Below are 16,862 nucleotides of genomic sequence, written 5' to 3'. Positions count from 1 at the left end.
GGTGCAGCCGCTTGTAGCTCCATAATCTGTGTGGCTGGGAGATGGGTGTACCCTTCTCTTATTAACATCTCCCTAGCCATTCCCCTCCCTCTACCTCTCTGTGAGTCTGTGGGGTTCCATATCTCACCAAAGTATGCAGCATATTTCGCATGTGCGTCTGCTGCTGCATTCCCTTTTGAGACGTGGTCTTCACCATTGGTGTGTGCGGTGCATTTGACTAGGGCTAGTTCTTGGGGGTCGTTTATTACTTCAATTAGTTCAGCCAACAAGAGGGCATGTTGCACTGGAGTGCCATCAGCTCTCCTAAACCCTCTTCTTCTCCATTTTGATAGCCCTGAGTGGACAGTGGATGTAACATATGCACTGTCGGAATATATGGTTACTCGTTTGTTAAAACTTTCCTTTAATGCCAATATTAGTGCAACCAGTTCCGCGGCTTGAGCAGAGTAATGCTGTGGTAATTGTACACACTTCATAGCCACACACACCGGCGCCTCCATCATTTTTACTACTGCTGCCCCAGTCCTTCGTATCCATCTCCTTGATCAATAGTTGATGACCCATCAATAAACAAAAGCTCACCTCCCTCTAGTGCGTTTTCTTCAACTTTTCTAGTACATGAGTACATTTCAGTTATTTGGGTGCAGTCGTGGGCGTAATCTCCCTCCTCAATTACTTCTGCTAGGAACCTTGCAGGGTTAACCGTGCTACATCTAACAATTGCTAGTTCAGCTCTAGACAAAATGATCTCATAACCTGATGCCCTCTGTGTCGTTAGTGTGGACTTGGGTTTATTCAATATTGCAAATAGTGCATGTTCCACAAACAGTGTAGTTGGACACCCCATGGTTATTGCTGATGCTTTTTCCACTGCAAAAGCAGCTGCAGCGAGACCTTGTTCGCAAGGGAAGTGGCCTAACATCACAGGGTCTAAGTGACCGCAGTAAAATGCTACTGGTTTATAGCCCATGCTCGTTTTTTGGGCCAATACTGCTTTCATCACTGCTGAGTCGCAATGTGAAAATATAAAAAAGCGTTGCTCATAGTCTGGGGATGCCAGTACTGGAGCAGTTGATATCGCGTCTTTCAATTCGTCAAAGGCCTCCCTCATTTCCATAGTCCACCCCAACTTTTTCTCCCCTTTATTGGCATCCCTCAAACCCTCAAGCAGGGGTCCTATGTATGAACTGTAATCAAATACCCATGCTCTACAGTAGTTGCACAGCCCCAGAAACTGCTGCAGTTCTCTCACAGTCTGTGGCACGGGAGTACTTGAAATGGCCTGTGCTCTTTGTGGTGCAATCTTTCTTCCATGTTGGGATATCAGTTGGCCAATGTAAAGTACCTGTTCCTGACAGTATTGTATCTTTTCCATGTCTACCTTGTACCCCTTTTCAGCCAATATTGTCAACATTTTTAAGGAGTCCTCTCTACATTTACTTTCGTTTGTACTGCAAATTATTATGTCATCCACATACTGTAACACTGTGCTTTCCACCTCAACGTTACCCAAATCCATTTGTATTACTCTATTGAAAATTGAGGGTGATTCACAATACCCCTGTGGTAATCTGGTATGTTTCCACTTTGTATTTCGGTAAGTGAAGCTTGTCAAATCTTGTGAGTCTGGGTGTAATGGTATTGAGAAAAAAGCATTTTTAAGGTCAATCACTGTAAATCGTGATGCTTCTGCTGGAATGCCACACAATATTGTGGCCGGGTTTGATGTTACTGGATACTCTGCTTCAACTATGTTGTTCAAGGGCCTGAGGTCCTGTATGAAGCGCCAAGACCCCCCTTTAGCCTTGCGCACCGGGTACACAGCTGTGTTACATGGTGATTCTGAGGGGACCAATATGCCATTGTTTATAAGGGCCGTTATGGTTTCATATATGCCCTCATCTGCCTCTTTTGACAATGGGTACTGTTTCACTCTTGGTAGTATGGCACCTTTTTTCAATTTTATCCTTACACCCCCTATGCTTTTTATGCATCCCACGTCATAAGGGCTAATAGTCCATAATGATTTGGGCACCTTTGACATATCCTCCTTAAAGAATGGGACTGGGGTGCCTGCGGGTGCCTCAAGTGCCATTGCAATTTTCTGTGCTACTTGTTTGTGAGCCACTCTTAGCCATATTTCTACACTCATCATGAACACCATTTCACCTTCCTCCTTTTCTTCTGAGAACAGCTCTTCATCTGACACCTGGGTCAGCCTACATCCTTCTGCTAGTGCTATCACTGCCCTCCATGCTCTCCCTTCTTTATCTTGGGCGTGCACAGCAACATAATCAGCTGTTGCAATAATGCTCTCGATGTCCATTACAAACACCTTTCCTTCTGGTTCATTAACTGGTGTTTCTGGTCGGAACAGATAGGCTGCTGGCCTCCTCCATATTTTCCCTTCTATCCCTGGCATCCATGCAAATGCCATGTCTGTGCCATACTGGAATAGCTCGCCATCTACTGGCTCCGCCCTAATCGCTGTCTGTCCACAGTATGCTTGCATAATCTGTCGTGCTGCGAGCATGTTAATCCCTGGAGTAGAGCAAATTATGCCATCCTCTGTAAAGGAGATCGTCATATTCAACCTGTTCATTATGTCCCTCCCCAGTATATTTACTGGTGAGGCACTATAATACAAAAGTGGAACCGACAGATCATAATCTCCAATAGATAAGGGAACGTTATCAGTAAATGGAACCAACCCTTTAGCCCCAGAAAATCCTTGGGTGTTCATGGCTTCGCCTGACATCTTAAATTTACCTTCCCTTATGCAAGACCGGGTTGCCCCGGTGTCAACAAGGAATGATAATTTTTTGTCACCTATTGTTACCTCTATGCGTGGCTCCTCCGCACTATTAGGTGTTACTGACAGGATGGGACACACCAAGGCCGTCTGTGGGCTGTCCTATTGGGGGTACAATGATTGGCCATTCCCTGTGTAAGGGTTGTGTCCCAACACCGTCACCCTACCCAATTGCGTTTGTTGAGTTTGGGGTGGTTGTATTAGCGCTACTTGTTGTTGTGGCAGTGAATATGTTTGTGGCTGCTGTTGTGTTGTTTGTTGTTGTGGGTCACTTCCTTGTTGTGACATCTGCTGTTGTTGTATGCCCTGCTGTTCTTGTGAGGTCCTAGGTTGTGCTTGTTCATTCCATGCTGGTGTTCCTGGCCTGACTCTACACGTACGTGACATGTGTCCTAATAGTCCGCAGCTCCAACACACGGGTGGTTCCCTGCTTTGCCATGGGAAGCTCCCTGTGTTGTCCTGGTATACGGGTTGCCCTGTGGGGTAGGAATTTCTAAGTCCCCCCGCCTGTTGTTGGGTATTATATCCGTATCCTCTCCCTCTCATAAATCCTCCTCTCCCCCTGTTATAACTATAATACCCAGCTCCTTGCATTGGGTACCCTCCTCCCATGTTTGGTGCGTGTAATTGCAGAGGCGGCACTTGCTGTATTACACTTTGTGGAGGTGCTATTTGAGCGGGATCTTGTGCAGCCACTACTTGCGTGGGGCTTTGGGCCATTGGTGTGGGCGTAGTTATTAGTGCCCCTTCCATTGTGTATTTAGTAAGTTTTTTCTGTACTAGTTTGGCCTCTTCTGTTTTCCTGTCCTCTTCCTTTTGTTTCATTTTTCCTTGCCATGTCCTGCAGTGATGTACTATAGTCAGTTGTATTTCTGGCCATGGTTTTGCTTCCATTCCCACTACTTTCTTTAGTTGTTTCTGAACTCCTTCTGGGAGCCCTTGTACTAGTATATGATAAAATATGGCTGGTGTTTTGTCCCATTGTTCTCTAGTTTCCATGCGCCACTTCTCTTGAATATCCTGGATATAATCAACAGGATCCTCATTCTCACGCATTTTACGGGAAGTAATGGCTCCTATGTCTGATGTGTCTGGGTACTGTACTCTCAGTGCCTGCCATAGCGCATGTCTGCAGTTTGCAAATGGTGCCCCATCATGCGATGTGTTCGTTATTGTTACCCCATGGAATCCCGCTCTCTTCCAAATGTCATCCGCTCTATCCCCTAATATTGATATTAACAGGCCCTTCACATCTCCTACTGCTAGTTTCTGTCCTGCGGTGTGTTTTTCCATTTCATATATCCACTTACCCGCACCTCCACTTAGTGATGGGAGCCTACATTTTATATTTTCTTTATCCGTATGTTTCCAAGGTACATACTGTGGTCTAACCCCTCCTCTCTCCAACAGTGGCATCAAGTTGTGTCTTGTGTCCCCCTTTACGTTCCATAATATCGAGTCCTCACACCCCTCCTCTTCTCCCGTTTCCTTTACCTCTTCAAGTTCGTCCTTATTACCCCTGCTCCTACCTCCTTCTCCGTCCTTTCCCCTTTTTTCATCATTTCCTGTGTTTAATGTGGGCATGTTTATTTGTCTGTCTTGTCTGCGACTAGGGAGGTCTCTAAGTCGACATGCATAGGGAGTCAGTTCGTCCATGAAGGGCGCGAGCTTTATTTTGCGCAGCGAGCGTGTGGCGGTTGAGCATGTAGGGTGCGATGGGGGAGGGCGTGATGGAGATGGGGATGGCGTGGTTTCATGGGTTTGTTTTTCCACTAGTTTTTGCACCCCCTCTTCACTTCTCTCCAGCTCCTCCCTTCTCCTACTGATCCATGGCGAGTCTATGTTTGTTCGAGTGAGGTATAGCTTATCTAAGCTTTCCCTTTCACTCTTTCTTCCTTCCCTCTCTACTCCTTCTTCCTCCTCACTGCAAAAGTCAGTCATAAAGGGTATCCCCCACTCTGCCTTTTTCCCTTTTATTGTTACTGTTTCTAAGTCTATTAGGTCCATTTCTCCTTTTCCTTTGTTATCAACTGCTCCCCCTAGTGCTGATGTGGTTGCTACTTCTCTACTTCTATATAAATCCCCCGATTTTTCACTCTCCCTACTCCTCCCTTCTCTTTCTCCTTCACTCCTCTCCTCCATCTCCCTACTATTTTCCTCCCTTTTCCTTTTTAATTCCTCCATCACTTCGTTGCTCATCTGTTCCAATATTCTTTCATCCTCTTTCTTCCTTTCCCATTTCACCCTTTCTCTTTCTATTACTTTCCCCTCTTCATATTTCTTAGCTGTCTCTGATAGTACCCTCCTCCTCCATATTGCCATTTCCTTTTCCTTTTCTTCTTCTTCCTTCTTCTTTTCTCTCAGCACTACTCTTGACACCCTGTCTGCTGCTGCTTTTACCCTTTCAGCTTCTCTCCTTTGCTCCTCATTTCGTTCCCTTAATTTATCCAATTCGTCCTTACCTTCTTTCCTTTTCCTCACTCTCTCTCTTTCCTCCCTCTCAAGCTGTTTGATCAATTCATTCTGCTCATCCCTTAGTTTTGCTAACCTTTCCTCCAAAATCTCTTCCCTTTGTCGTAATAGCTCCTCCCCCCTCATCTCACTCTCTCTTGTACTATCCTCGTCTGTTCTCTTTACTACCTCCCTCTCTTCTCCAGTTAGTGAACCTCGTAATTTTAATAATATCTGTGCAGCTACCCACTCATCATTTCCTATCTCTACAGTCTGCTCTTCTCCAATCCTCCCCTCCCCCATTGGTATCTTCCTATGAGCCACATATGGTGGAGGGCTGTATGCCGGGTTCGAGTATCCTTCAGCCGCCCTTAACTGTCCTTCTATTTCTCCTAATTCTCTTAAAGGGTACAACCCTCCTCCCTCTGTTTTCACTCCCGGTGTAATGGGTATCTCATTGCTCGGTTCCTTTTTTATGTCGTCTGATTTATCAATCTTTTCTCCTCCCTGTCCTCCGTTCCTCGTATTCTTTGTGCTCTCACACCCCTCTACCCCATCCGTTCCTTCTTTCTTAATCTCCTTTTCTTCCGGTGTTTCCCCCACAGTGAACATTCCATTTGGTCCTGGTCGGGACCCCTGGAACATCCTCCATAAGTTAAACACCTCCACATGGTTTGCCAACTTCTTCCCATTGTATGTATTGTGCAGATGGTTTAGCAGTGAATGTTGGGCATATGGATCGAAACTACCATTAGGCGGCCATGGTGTTAACATTTTGTTGTCCGTCCCCTGGGTCCACTCTATACTGTACTTAATTAATTTCTCCCTATGGGGTGGGAGTGTGGTGCATATGTGTTGTAGTGGGGTAGTGAGGGTGTTCCCCCACCCTCCCGACCCTGTCCCGTATGACATAGTGGCGCTCCCCTTGTTACCCTTCCCTTCACTAGCAGTTTACAATATACAACCTTATATTGTTTACCTGGCCCCGCAAGTGTGGGGACTTACGACAATCCTTTGACAGAATATGCAGTAAAACTTATTAAAAACATAGAACAAAATATATATATGTATCATTTTATATTGTATATTCCTTCCCCTACGGCCCCCTGCGGCCGAAGCGCACGCAGCCCCCTGCGGCTGCGTACCCCTTACGACGCTCTTATACAGTCGTCCTGTTTCCCCGTTCTCCTCCTCCTTTTACACTTGCCGTGGCCGGCGTTCTCCGTGCGCAGCCACGCCCCTCTCCCCTTCTCCTCTTCCGATCCACTCGTCTATCGTTTATTTACGTATCCGCTCCCTTATCATATTTCTCTTCCCCACCATTCTCAAAAGTTCCTTGTGCTCGCTATATCCTATTAAATCCCTACTGGTGACGTCACCGATTTCTTCGAGCTACTGGTACATTCTTATTATGTTCTTTAAGTTGAAAATACACTTGCAATCTACCCCGCTAACCCTACAGCTGTCTTCCTGTCTCTCCTGGAACAAGGTAATCAAATCAATAATATAATCGGACTGTGCACGCTGCGTCGCCTCGCGTGTGATACGCCCCTCAACAGGAGGGCTTAACCAGCCAATTATCTTCTGTATTGGGCAACTAGGCAACTAGCTACCGTCTACAGGGAAACGTCATCTACCTATCGAGTTTCTTGCTCGAACAATAGGGATCCTCGTCTACTCATTGATCAATAAATGCCAAATCGTAGGAAACCACACACCCACCCTCACACGTAGTCGCGACTTAGGCCAATCAGTGTCTTACGAGCGGCCGCACGTGATGTTTTCTTGCCCCGCCCCCCTCTTTCGCGTAACGTAGCCGACTGCTCTCGCACTCGTTTCGCTACCATTCATTCCATTTCCAACAGTTGTTATACCTTCGCCGCGCATCTGCACAACACCTCCCTCCTCCCTTATTTACTTCCTCCCCCTCCCTCACAATTTCGCATTGCTTGTTGTGCGTGTCATGCTCACCAAGTTCTCTCGATGCAGGGCCGCTCGACTGCGTGCACCCCTCCAAGCGGCTCGCCACCTCCCCTCGTCTGGACCACGTCTGGACACTCGCCGACCGCGGGCGGGATACTTCTCAACCGGCTCCCGAGGGCCAATATCCGGATTGCGCTGTCCGGTCTTCTCGCAGCTCCGCGATGGTCCTGTAGTCCTCAGAAGGGGGCAACGGCAGAGGGGGCCGCGCCGCCGGGCCTCCTCGCAACGGGAGTGCCTGGAAAAAGTAAAAAATAAAAAGTCGATCTTAAACAGATCTCAGCAGTGCCTCCAACTTGTCGGGGGGAAATTCTGCCGGGGTCGGCCGGGCCGTCCGCAGACCTCCGGGCAGGGAGGCCCCAACTCCTCCCGTATATCCCAGATGAGATAGAGTATGAGACACACACAAGGAGCAAGGTGACTCTGCTGTTTATTAGACAAAACGGCAGGGATGGGTCAAGGAGCGTACGCGTTCGTCCTGACACACACCCAATCGTGGGGCTCGCAGGCCCTTTTACTGTATTATGACGCGCTACTTGCGTCACTTCAGAAAGTTAACAAAAAACCTATCGCCACTCTTAATTGGTTGCTCGAGTGGTAGGGTTAGTATAGCACACATATAGAGAACGATGTTAGTGGACAAAGGGTAGTCAGGTGGTATATCTGGGTTGTCCCTACAATTAGATACATGAGAATTGTTACATGAAGACTCCTGGGGATTGGTTAACATTACTGACGTCAGTGATAGGAGCCCCATGTTCTGATTGGTGCGCCCGTGAGCTTCCCAGCCTGGGACCACCGCTGTTCCCAGCTCTCGGTGTACCTGCAAGTTGCAACAATGTTTCACTATGGGTACGTGCAGACAATGTGAGGACTTATTCATAGCTGGAAGGCTGACCGCTCCCACTGTCGCAGATGTCCATTGAGCCTTTCATGTGTATCTGCCTGTGTCCCGTAGCGATAGATCCAGACGCCTCTACTCTCCTGGGTTTGGCATCTCGTCAGGTTCGGCTTGGTCACGTGGGGAGGGACCGTGAAAGAGGCAGAATTCTGCACAATTAATATTGTTTTTCCACTGCGCGTCTGGTTTAATTTGCCGGTGTGACTTTAACGTTGGTGCGCGGAGTACGAGGTTGCAACATCGTGCCTTTGATGATTTGTTCTTGGAATGTGGGTTTGCAACATTGCGACCTTGGCTGGTTGCTCCACCGGGCTCTTTCTGCAGGATCAGCAACCTGACTCTTGCTTTGTTAATGTCCACAGGAGCTCTTGTTTGAGGCCTACTCGGCCTGGTGCATAAGTAGTCCGTTTGGTGCATAGGTGCTTTAGGTTATAGTGGCATATAGTTCCATGACCAGTATCGTGTCTCCATTATACCTCTCATGGTGGTAACGGGTTTCAAGAGAAGCGTGAGCAAGCTTTATAGATGAGTTCATGACGCGTCTTGCGTTTCTGCATTCTGAAAGCCTATGTAAAAATAATAAAGATGCACGTCCGTGAATATGCCTGTCGCCTACGTCATAGCACTGAGTATATTCTTCGTGTAGATTGGTGTGGGAATGTTCAGTGTGTATATTTGTACAGATGTGCTTCCCGTTGTCTAGGTCGTCATGGCATCTCTAACAACGTGTAGATTTTAGTCTAGTTGATCCGTGCCGCAGGTGTCGGCATGGCCAGTGCGGGCTGCTGGGCAGGCAGATGGACACATCCGTATGTTCCTGTACCAGGGTACCTGGTCGTCTGGTAAATGGACAAACTCTTCTCGCGGCGGGTGTCTGGGTCGTGACCCTCTAGGCCAAGCGCGAGAGGTGAAGGACGGGAGCCTGGTCTTCCATTCTCCCACTTCACACTGATAGTGAGACGCACAGAACGTGGTCTAGTTGTGAAGGGTTCTATGTGATTTCATCGAGGGGATTTGGTCGAATCCAAATCCATCAAATTAGTTTTTCTTGTAAGATATTTGCCCGCAAATATATATATGGAGACCCCCACATCCCCTCCTTGCCCTCCCCCACTTTAATTGTTACCCTTACCTCACACCCCACATCTATTTGTGGCCAAATTAGGATGACAAAATTAAATCTATTTGGTTTTGACCATATCTCCTGTGATGAAACCTCCCTTTCCCATTGTGGAGAACTGTGGATAGGTGCCGGGACATTTAAAAGGCGTGGCTGGAAGAAAGACTGCTGCCTGGAGGAGTCCCGAAGAGCAAAAACCACCAAAGAGGAAGGAGAACAGGAGTGAGAGGACGACACAGGGAGATGGACCCCCTTGTGACGCTGCCCGGGGGCAACCTTCCATTGGAGCTCCAGCCTGTCTGTGGCTGGAATAACAGGGTAAACAACCCCAATGGAGAAAGTGAGCCAAAATACATATCATGGGTATCAACAAAGAGGGAAACAAAGATGTTATGTTATGTTGATTTAGACAGCACATGGATAACACCCAAGGGCAGTCTCCATGTGCTCTTGTGACTAAGCAAGGAAGAGGACGGGGTTGGCGGTCAAGTGGCACAGCGAGTAGAGCGCTTGCTTTGACATCCGTGCAGAGCTTGCTAATGCAGGTTTTAATCCCAGCAGGGCCAAACTCAGCCTTTCATCCTTCCGAGGTCGATAAATGAGCACCACACACCGTGGGTAATAATAAGCATGCGCTCAGATACCGGAGGGTTCGTAGCACTATATAAATGTGAAATTATTATTATTATTATACGGGTAAGGTTCAGTGTCCGGGTTTGTTTGTTGTGTGTGTTGCTTGTGTTGGATGTGTTTTTGGGTACAGGTTGGCTAGCTCAGTGGGTGTTTATAGTATTTGGGTGGTGTGTTTGAGGAAGTAAATGCGGGGTTTTAGTGCTTTGGCAACTCTCTAAATTCTTCTATGTGACTAATCTACACTGTACTATCTGTTTTGACAAATGACTAATCTCCATAATTCTATCTAAGTTTGACGCATGGTTAATCTTCTCAATTCTATCTAAATGTGACACATCGCTAAACTTCACAGCTCTATCCAAGTGTGACGCATGGGTAATCTTTAGATATTAAGAGTGAAGTCCAGCTCCAAATATTATTGTAAATTAAGTTTGCAAATGCATCAAGAGAGACAGATGAAAAAAGCCCAGGCAAGAAAGCTAACCAAGCACTGTGGAGTTTACAAATGTGTTGAAAGGAAAGCCCTGGCAAGAAAGTATACCAGGCACAGTGAAGTTTACAAATGTGTTGCATGAAAAGCCCTAGAAAGAAAGTATACCAGGCACTGGTGTTAAAGTTATGCCTTTACTTTGGAACTTGAATAATGTGTGCATTACCAATGCGAAAGACCTTACCCTTTTCCACTTTAGAGTTATGTTTGAAGTGTGAGGGCCAGAATGGGATTTAAGACACAGGACAGTTTGATTTGGATATCTTGACAACAGACAGACCCTTAGTTTTTGTTGAGGTAAGGAAACCATCTCTTAACATAGGGATAGCGAGGCATTTCCCAACACCTTATTTCTTAAATAAAAGTGTATAGCCAGATTTCTGTGTCCACGTCTCATTCCTGGTTCTTGACATATGGTGCCAGGAGAGGGGTCGGTCTCAGTTGATACAAACTGGGGATCCCACAAAAGTAGCAAAAACTTCAGTTTGACCATGACCATATCTGGGGAGGAGTGGACTAACAGAATCTTTTCCACTAGTGGCTCATTTTCTTAAGGGCCGAGAATAATCCTCCCGACTCCATTGAGACAAGATTACAAAAGCAGGACTTGGTAAGAAACCATGAACCCTATAAACATCTGCTCTAGGGATTGCCTTTCATCTTTTTAATTCACAGGCTATTTTTCTTGTGAGGGAGACAGTGGAGGGAAACATCTATCATTTGTGTTCTCTTATAGATGGTCTAATGCAGGATAATTGCATCTTTGAGTTTACATATGGACTACCATACTAGTCTTGCCATTTATGTGTTGTCCTCCAGGAAAGGAGAATTGGAGATATTACCCATCTTGTCCTGTGGGTCTGAATTAAAGCTTGGCCTCTTGAATGTTTCTCTAAACCGGATTAAAATCCAGAGGGACACGCTGGTGGGAAAGTTAGTGTTTGAAAGCATAGGAGAGACTCCATCCCATGAGGTTCCCAGGAAAAAGGGAGGAGAGCACTTTAAACGGCAACGTAATAGGGAAGGACCCCCATATGTTTGTCTGCATTCATTAGAAAGGGATGTAGACTGTAAACTAAATAAGGAGACCACTCTACCTTGGGAGGGCAGTGGAATATCCGAACAATCAGTGTCAATATCCCCCTCAAAAATCCAAAAGACTTGGGAATTAAGTGGCACCCTGGTCAGAAAAACCACTGATTTGTCCAATTTAACAGCTTTTGGGAAATTCCTGGATCCTTAGAAAGAGTAAATTACAGAGTTTCTGGCTCAAAAAGAGTACTCTTTTCTACCTTGGATAATAATTCCATCAAGTATGAGAGGGAGAAGGAAGATACCCCTTGGAACGTATCCATACTCCCAAACAACCAAGAGACCCTCGAAATAGAAAGTGAGGAGGAAGGGCACTATCCCCTACCTCGTCATCCCTTGTGGAAAATGAATTAGATCCCTCTTGGAAAGGTGTTGGGGTCTTTCCAGAGTATAGTCCTTTGGACAAGAAAAAACTCAATGCCATTAGTACCATAATACCTCAGGTTTCTTATTATAGCTACTAATACTATAGAAATATTTTTTAAACACTGTTAGGACACCTTAAGTAACCTGTTTATCATTAATTCTTCATTAATTATCTCATTTTCTTTCAGTTATCTTGCAAGTTTAACATAATCAATTCTTAGCTTGCAACATACATAATATATGATTCAATAGATATGTAATGAAGTCTTTACATTAAAATAATGTAAAGACTCCATTACGTATATGTTAAGGAAGTAATCGCACCAAATGTACCATCATTACATGAAATTAAAGCAAATGAAATGGGGGCTGTTTAGCACATGGCATACTTCTACAATTAGCAGTTTTGCCAAACCTGGCAGGGTGAAAATACCCCAATAATTCAAATACTGGGTCGAATTTATTTTCCTAATGTTTTTGATATCTCTTAGTCATGCATCATATTCATTCCAAACAACCTTTTTACATTAGATTTTTCCTTTTTATTTCTACTACTGATATGATCAGCTTAGACACTGAATAATTAAGATGAAGAAATATTCTTATTGAGCCATCTACCCAATAAGTGTTAATAACTGGTGAATTTTTTTGGGTTTTTCATTTTGCCTTGCAACCATAACGTCCCTTTAACAACGGTTCTTCACTAAATTCATAGTATATTTGTACACTCCTCAAGCATACAGGAGAATAACATCTGCTGCATTTTAGCTTATTTTCTTTTGGAGTGAGATCCTACCTCTTTTTTCATTGTATTTCAAATGATTAATATATCTTGCAATGTAACTCAATTGAATGAAATTCACTCTACTCATTTTGTTTTCTTTTTAGTATGCTATCTCTGCTTCAGTTTATTGACTGTAGTATGAAGCAATTAACCGATTATTAAATGATGTGTGGTCAATTGTATTTTAAATTGCTTTGGCAGATGTAGATATGTCTTAGCCTTGAAAAAGCCCATTGGGTAAAACATGTGTCGCCAGTTAGAGACACACATTTTCATTTCTGTGTTTCAAACTGATTTGTTGAAACCTAACATGTTATAGGTAAATTTAACATGTGCATTCAAAATGAAATATTTCATTGATATTGTGAATTGCTGGTGACTTCACCATGCAATGATCTGTTTTCATAAGTATATACACAATTGTGTAAGACATTCATATGTATTTCCATCATTTATCCAGAGGGAGCAATCAACAATACATGTTCACTGTAATTATCATCTTTATCAGTATCTCTACAGGGTCAAGTATATGCACACAGGTGATGACTGGCATATGCCCAACCCTGCAACAGGGAAGGCATACAATTATGAGTCATAGACAACCAGTGCACATGAACCCAATACAGCACTGTCCTTTGTAACACATGATATGGGGGCTAATTTGAGCTTGTTCACTGGTCCTTCGTATACACATCCATGCCCTGCAACAGGGTCCGTAAAAGTATCACACATGTACCATACACACTGGTGTGGAGGAGGGCTAACATCAGGTTGCATGGCCACAGACATAGCAATATATGTCACATGATATTGTAAACACAAGGGTGTGTGGGGATCCTTTGATTTCCTGAAGAACAGATGCAGGTGCCTGCTGAGGACATGAGGTGCCTTCATGTACCGGCCAATAAAAGTCTGTCATATGATGTATTTTACAAAACCTTGAGGTTCAGTAGAACGTTATGAGGAAGCAATTAGACATGTCTTCGGATAGAGGTGAGTGCAATGATCATCATTGACCACTAAGGCCACTTCCCCCAGTCCCTCACTCCACTGAAGTTATACACATACACACACACAAATATACTTTATTGGACTCATGAAAGTGTAAATCACACTACAGCCTCATTGGGTGTGAATGGTAATAGTGAAGAAAAAGAGTGCAGAACATGTCTATAATAAGAACAAATGTTCAGGGTGCAGCAGGAAATCCAGTGTTGATTAATATATAAAAACAACCAGTACTAATATTGGTATATCCTGATGGGATCTGAAAGAAAAACATCACTTAGAGGCAACACATGCAAGGAACTGGGGTTGGTCTCCTTCCTCCACCATGTTCACTTGGCCATCTGCATTTGTCTCATAGCTGTCTGTGGTAGGGCAATACGCAGATGGTGGGAATAGCATCAGGGTGTGCAAAGAATAGCAAGGTGGATGAAAAGTAGGAAGAATCCACCTCAACCTACTGCGAATCAGGGAAAGGGAGTACTCCTGGTGTGTCAGCAACCTAGTCAAGGACATCTGTGAATGGGAATGTTGTTGGTTCATTTATTTTATTTTTATTTAATTCATTGTGGGATATGTTTACCCATGCCAATGCGCCCCACTACACCACTTTGCCAATGGGGGAAAGAAACTGCCAAAAATGAATGCGCTAACCCCTGTATGTGTCAAATCTGCAAAATTGAGCATGGTTCATGAATCACAAAAGGCTGCACACCCCTGCCACACACAGGCAAAGTTGATTTCAAAACAGAAATCTCTGCAGGAGAATGCCAGTGGGTTCTGTTACCTGTCACATGAAGCAAGGCCACAGAAGTGGGCTAAAAACCGAAAATGCCTTTAAAATGCAGCTTTCCCAATCAATTGCAACCTTCAAAGTGCTGTTTCGGAGTGAAATTCAGTCATTTCCCGAGTGAAATATTGAAATGAAAAATGTGCTGAAACCACAGATCATCCAGTGCAGTCAGATAAAACCAGGCCTCACTGACTGCCAGCAGCTAAGAAATGTCTTTATGAAACACCAGTCCAGCAACAAATTGTTTTCAGTTACACAGGAAAAATAGGGATACAAATGGCAACATATCAATTTCAGCTGTGCAGAGAAGGCTCCAAGCATAAGCTGAATAATTAGTTCCAGATTGCAGACAATTTCCAGCACTCAAAGACAGAATAATGCTGAGTTGAATGTGTGTGCTGCATAAGAAAAGAAGATGTAAAAGCCCAGTTTAAATGGGTTTCTTTTTCCTGAAGAAATTGCAAAATTCACCTATGTGAAGGGCTTAATTCTATAAATGATCAAATCCCTTGTAAATTGTGCTTATTTTTATATGTGTTAAATGAAAGACCTTAAAGTGAATTTTAAAGCAACCGAGTATTGGAGTTAAGTAAATACTTAATTCTGACCTGACAGTGCCCAGCCTAGGAAAAATGACACTCCAGTTGACACTCCCTTGCTACAGGAAGCCTTAATGGATGCTTGAGGTTCCCGCATATTGACAACAAAGAGCACAGCAGACTTTTGTCTCTGGCACAGCCAAAGACAATGGCAGGCTGCCTGCGGATCTCTACAGGGGAGCTTCCCTCTCAAGGAAGAGGACACAAGTCCCTGATCAAAGGAATGTGACAGCTGTTGCCTGTGAAAGGGAAGTTCCAAAGGAAAAAAAAAGAAAAATTCCCATAACTTTTGGTGTTTAAATCTTTATTTGTTATTAAGTTTGAAACTCTTTAACTGTGCAACCTGAAGGAGGATACATCTAAACATTGGTAGATGTTAACCTAATTTTAGGCCATTGCTTTGAAGACAATAATGAACCCTGTACCACCTAAGGAACCAAAGCTACAGGAAAACCATAATTGTAGCAAAATTGTTAATGCTGCAAGTCTAACATTGTACATTCATGCTCCAGTGATAACGCCCAGATGTGTACTGAAGTAGAAATTATTAGTCCAAACTGTTACGATTCAAATAGATAAAAATCCATAGAATGACAAAGACAGCTCTCACAGAGATGGGGATTGAATGTGCAATTAACCCATCAAATATGCAATTTATGTGTTCGATTTTGTTAGGGGACCAAGTTTTGGTAAAAATCAATGTGGGAGTTCCTAAATCCCATCATAAAGATGACCGCTCTTTTCGGACTGCCAACCAGAACAAGACAAGTGCCTTCGGCCACTCACAGTCGTGGGGGTGCAGTTTGAAATTCTGTCCACACCATAAACTTTGTGATGTCATTTGGTAGGAAAAATATAGGAACTTCACCACACATAGACACACACTGCTTCCTGAACACGTCCATATTTCCGCACAGCGCTTTGCTCCAGAACTCTTCATCTCACAGGCGACTACAGACTTCTTAGCAGAATTCAGGCCTAGCAATCGCTTAACTCTTGTTAGCTAGGCCCAAATTCAACCATTCCAAACTTAAGAGAATTTAATTCTGATCCAGTCTGGCTTGCTACCATTAAGGCTTGCTTGCTGAAACTCGCTTCCTGCTAATCTGCCGTGTCCAGTGACCAGAAGGGCCAATCCATTCCATATCCAGTTGAGGTGCCGTCCAAATTGACCAGAACCAACCAGCTAACTGATACTTCCAGAAGTGCCCTGCTGCCGGTAGACCCGATCCGATGACCATAACCCTGACGGTCCAATCTTAAGTACAATGGACTGTAAGTATCAATAGGAATAACAGTGACCCATAGTATATTTGCATTGACCTATTCCAATCTCAACCCATCCCATCTTTAACTTCAGAACCCTAGTATTGGCAAAACTATTCTTGCGCTGATTTTTCTCTCATCTGTTTCATTAAACCATAACCCATCAGTGATTTGGATTAAATAAAGTAATTCCCATACAAAACGGAAACTAGATTATCACACGTGAAGAGTTACAAGCGGCCATGAGTAACTGTGGAGATTCATGGGTGGCATTCTCTTTTTAATAGTCATTAATATAGTGTAATAAAACCAATCTGTCATTTTTTAAAACCGAATTTCTGCCTTTCTCTGCACCTATTTTTCAAAAATGCCTCTCACTAAAACTTCCATAAATTCTTCAATTTTATAGATAGACACATAATTTCAACTCTCACTGATACCCAAGACCCTTGCTACATCCGCCGCAACCAAAAGTTCTACACATGTCTTTTTATCATCTGAAGTGTTTCTTCAATTCCATTCTGATCTAAAGTGTGTGCTGTTGTTTATCTGGTACCTCATGTGTGTTAG

This window comes from Ambystoma mexicanum, chromosome 5q, assembly GCF_040938575.1.
Source record: "Ambystoma mexicanum isolate Mex_15411 chromosome 5q, UKY_AmexF1_1, whole genome shotgun sequence".
Lineage (NCBI taxonomy): Eukaryota > Metazoa > Chordata > Amphibia > Caudata > Ambystomatidae > Ambystoma > Ambystoma mexicanum.
This window is presented reverse-complemented; position numbering follows the sequence as displayed.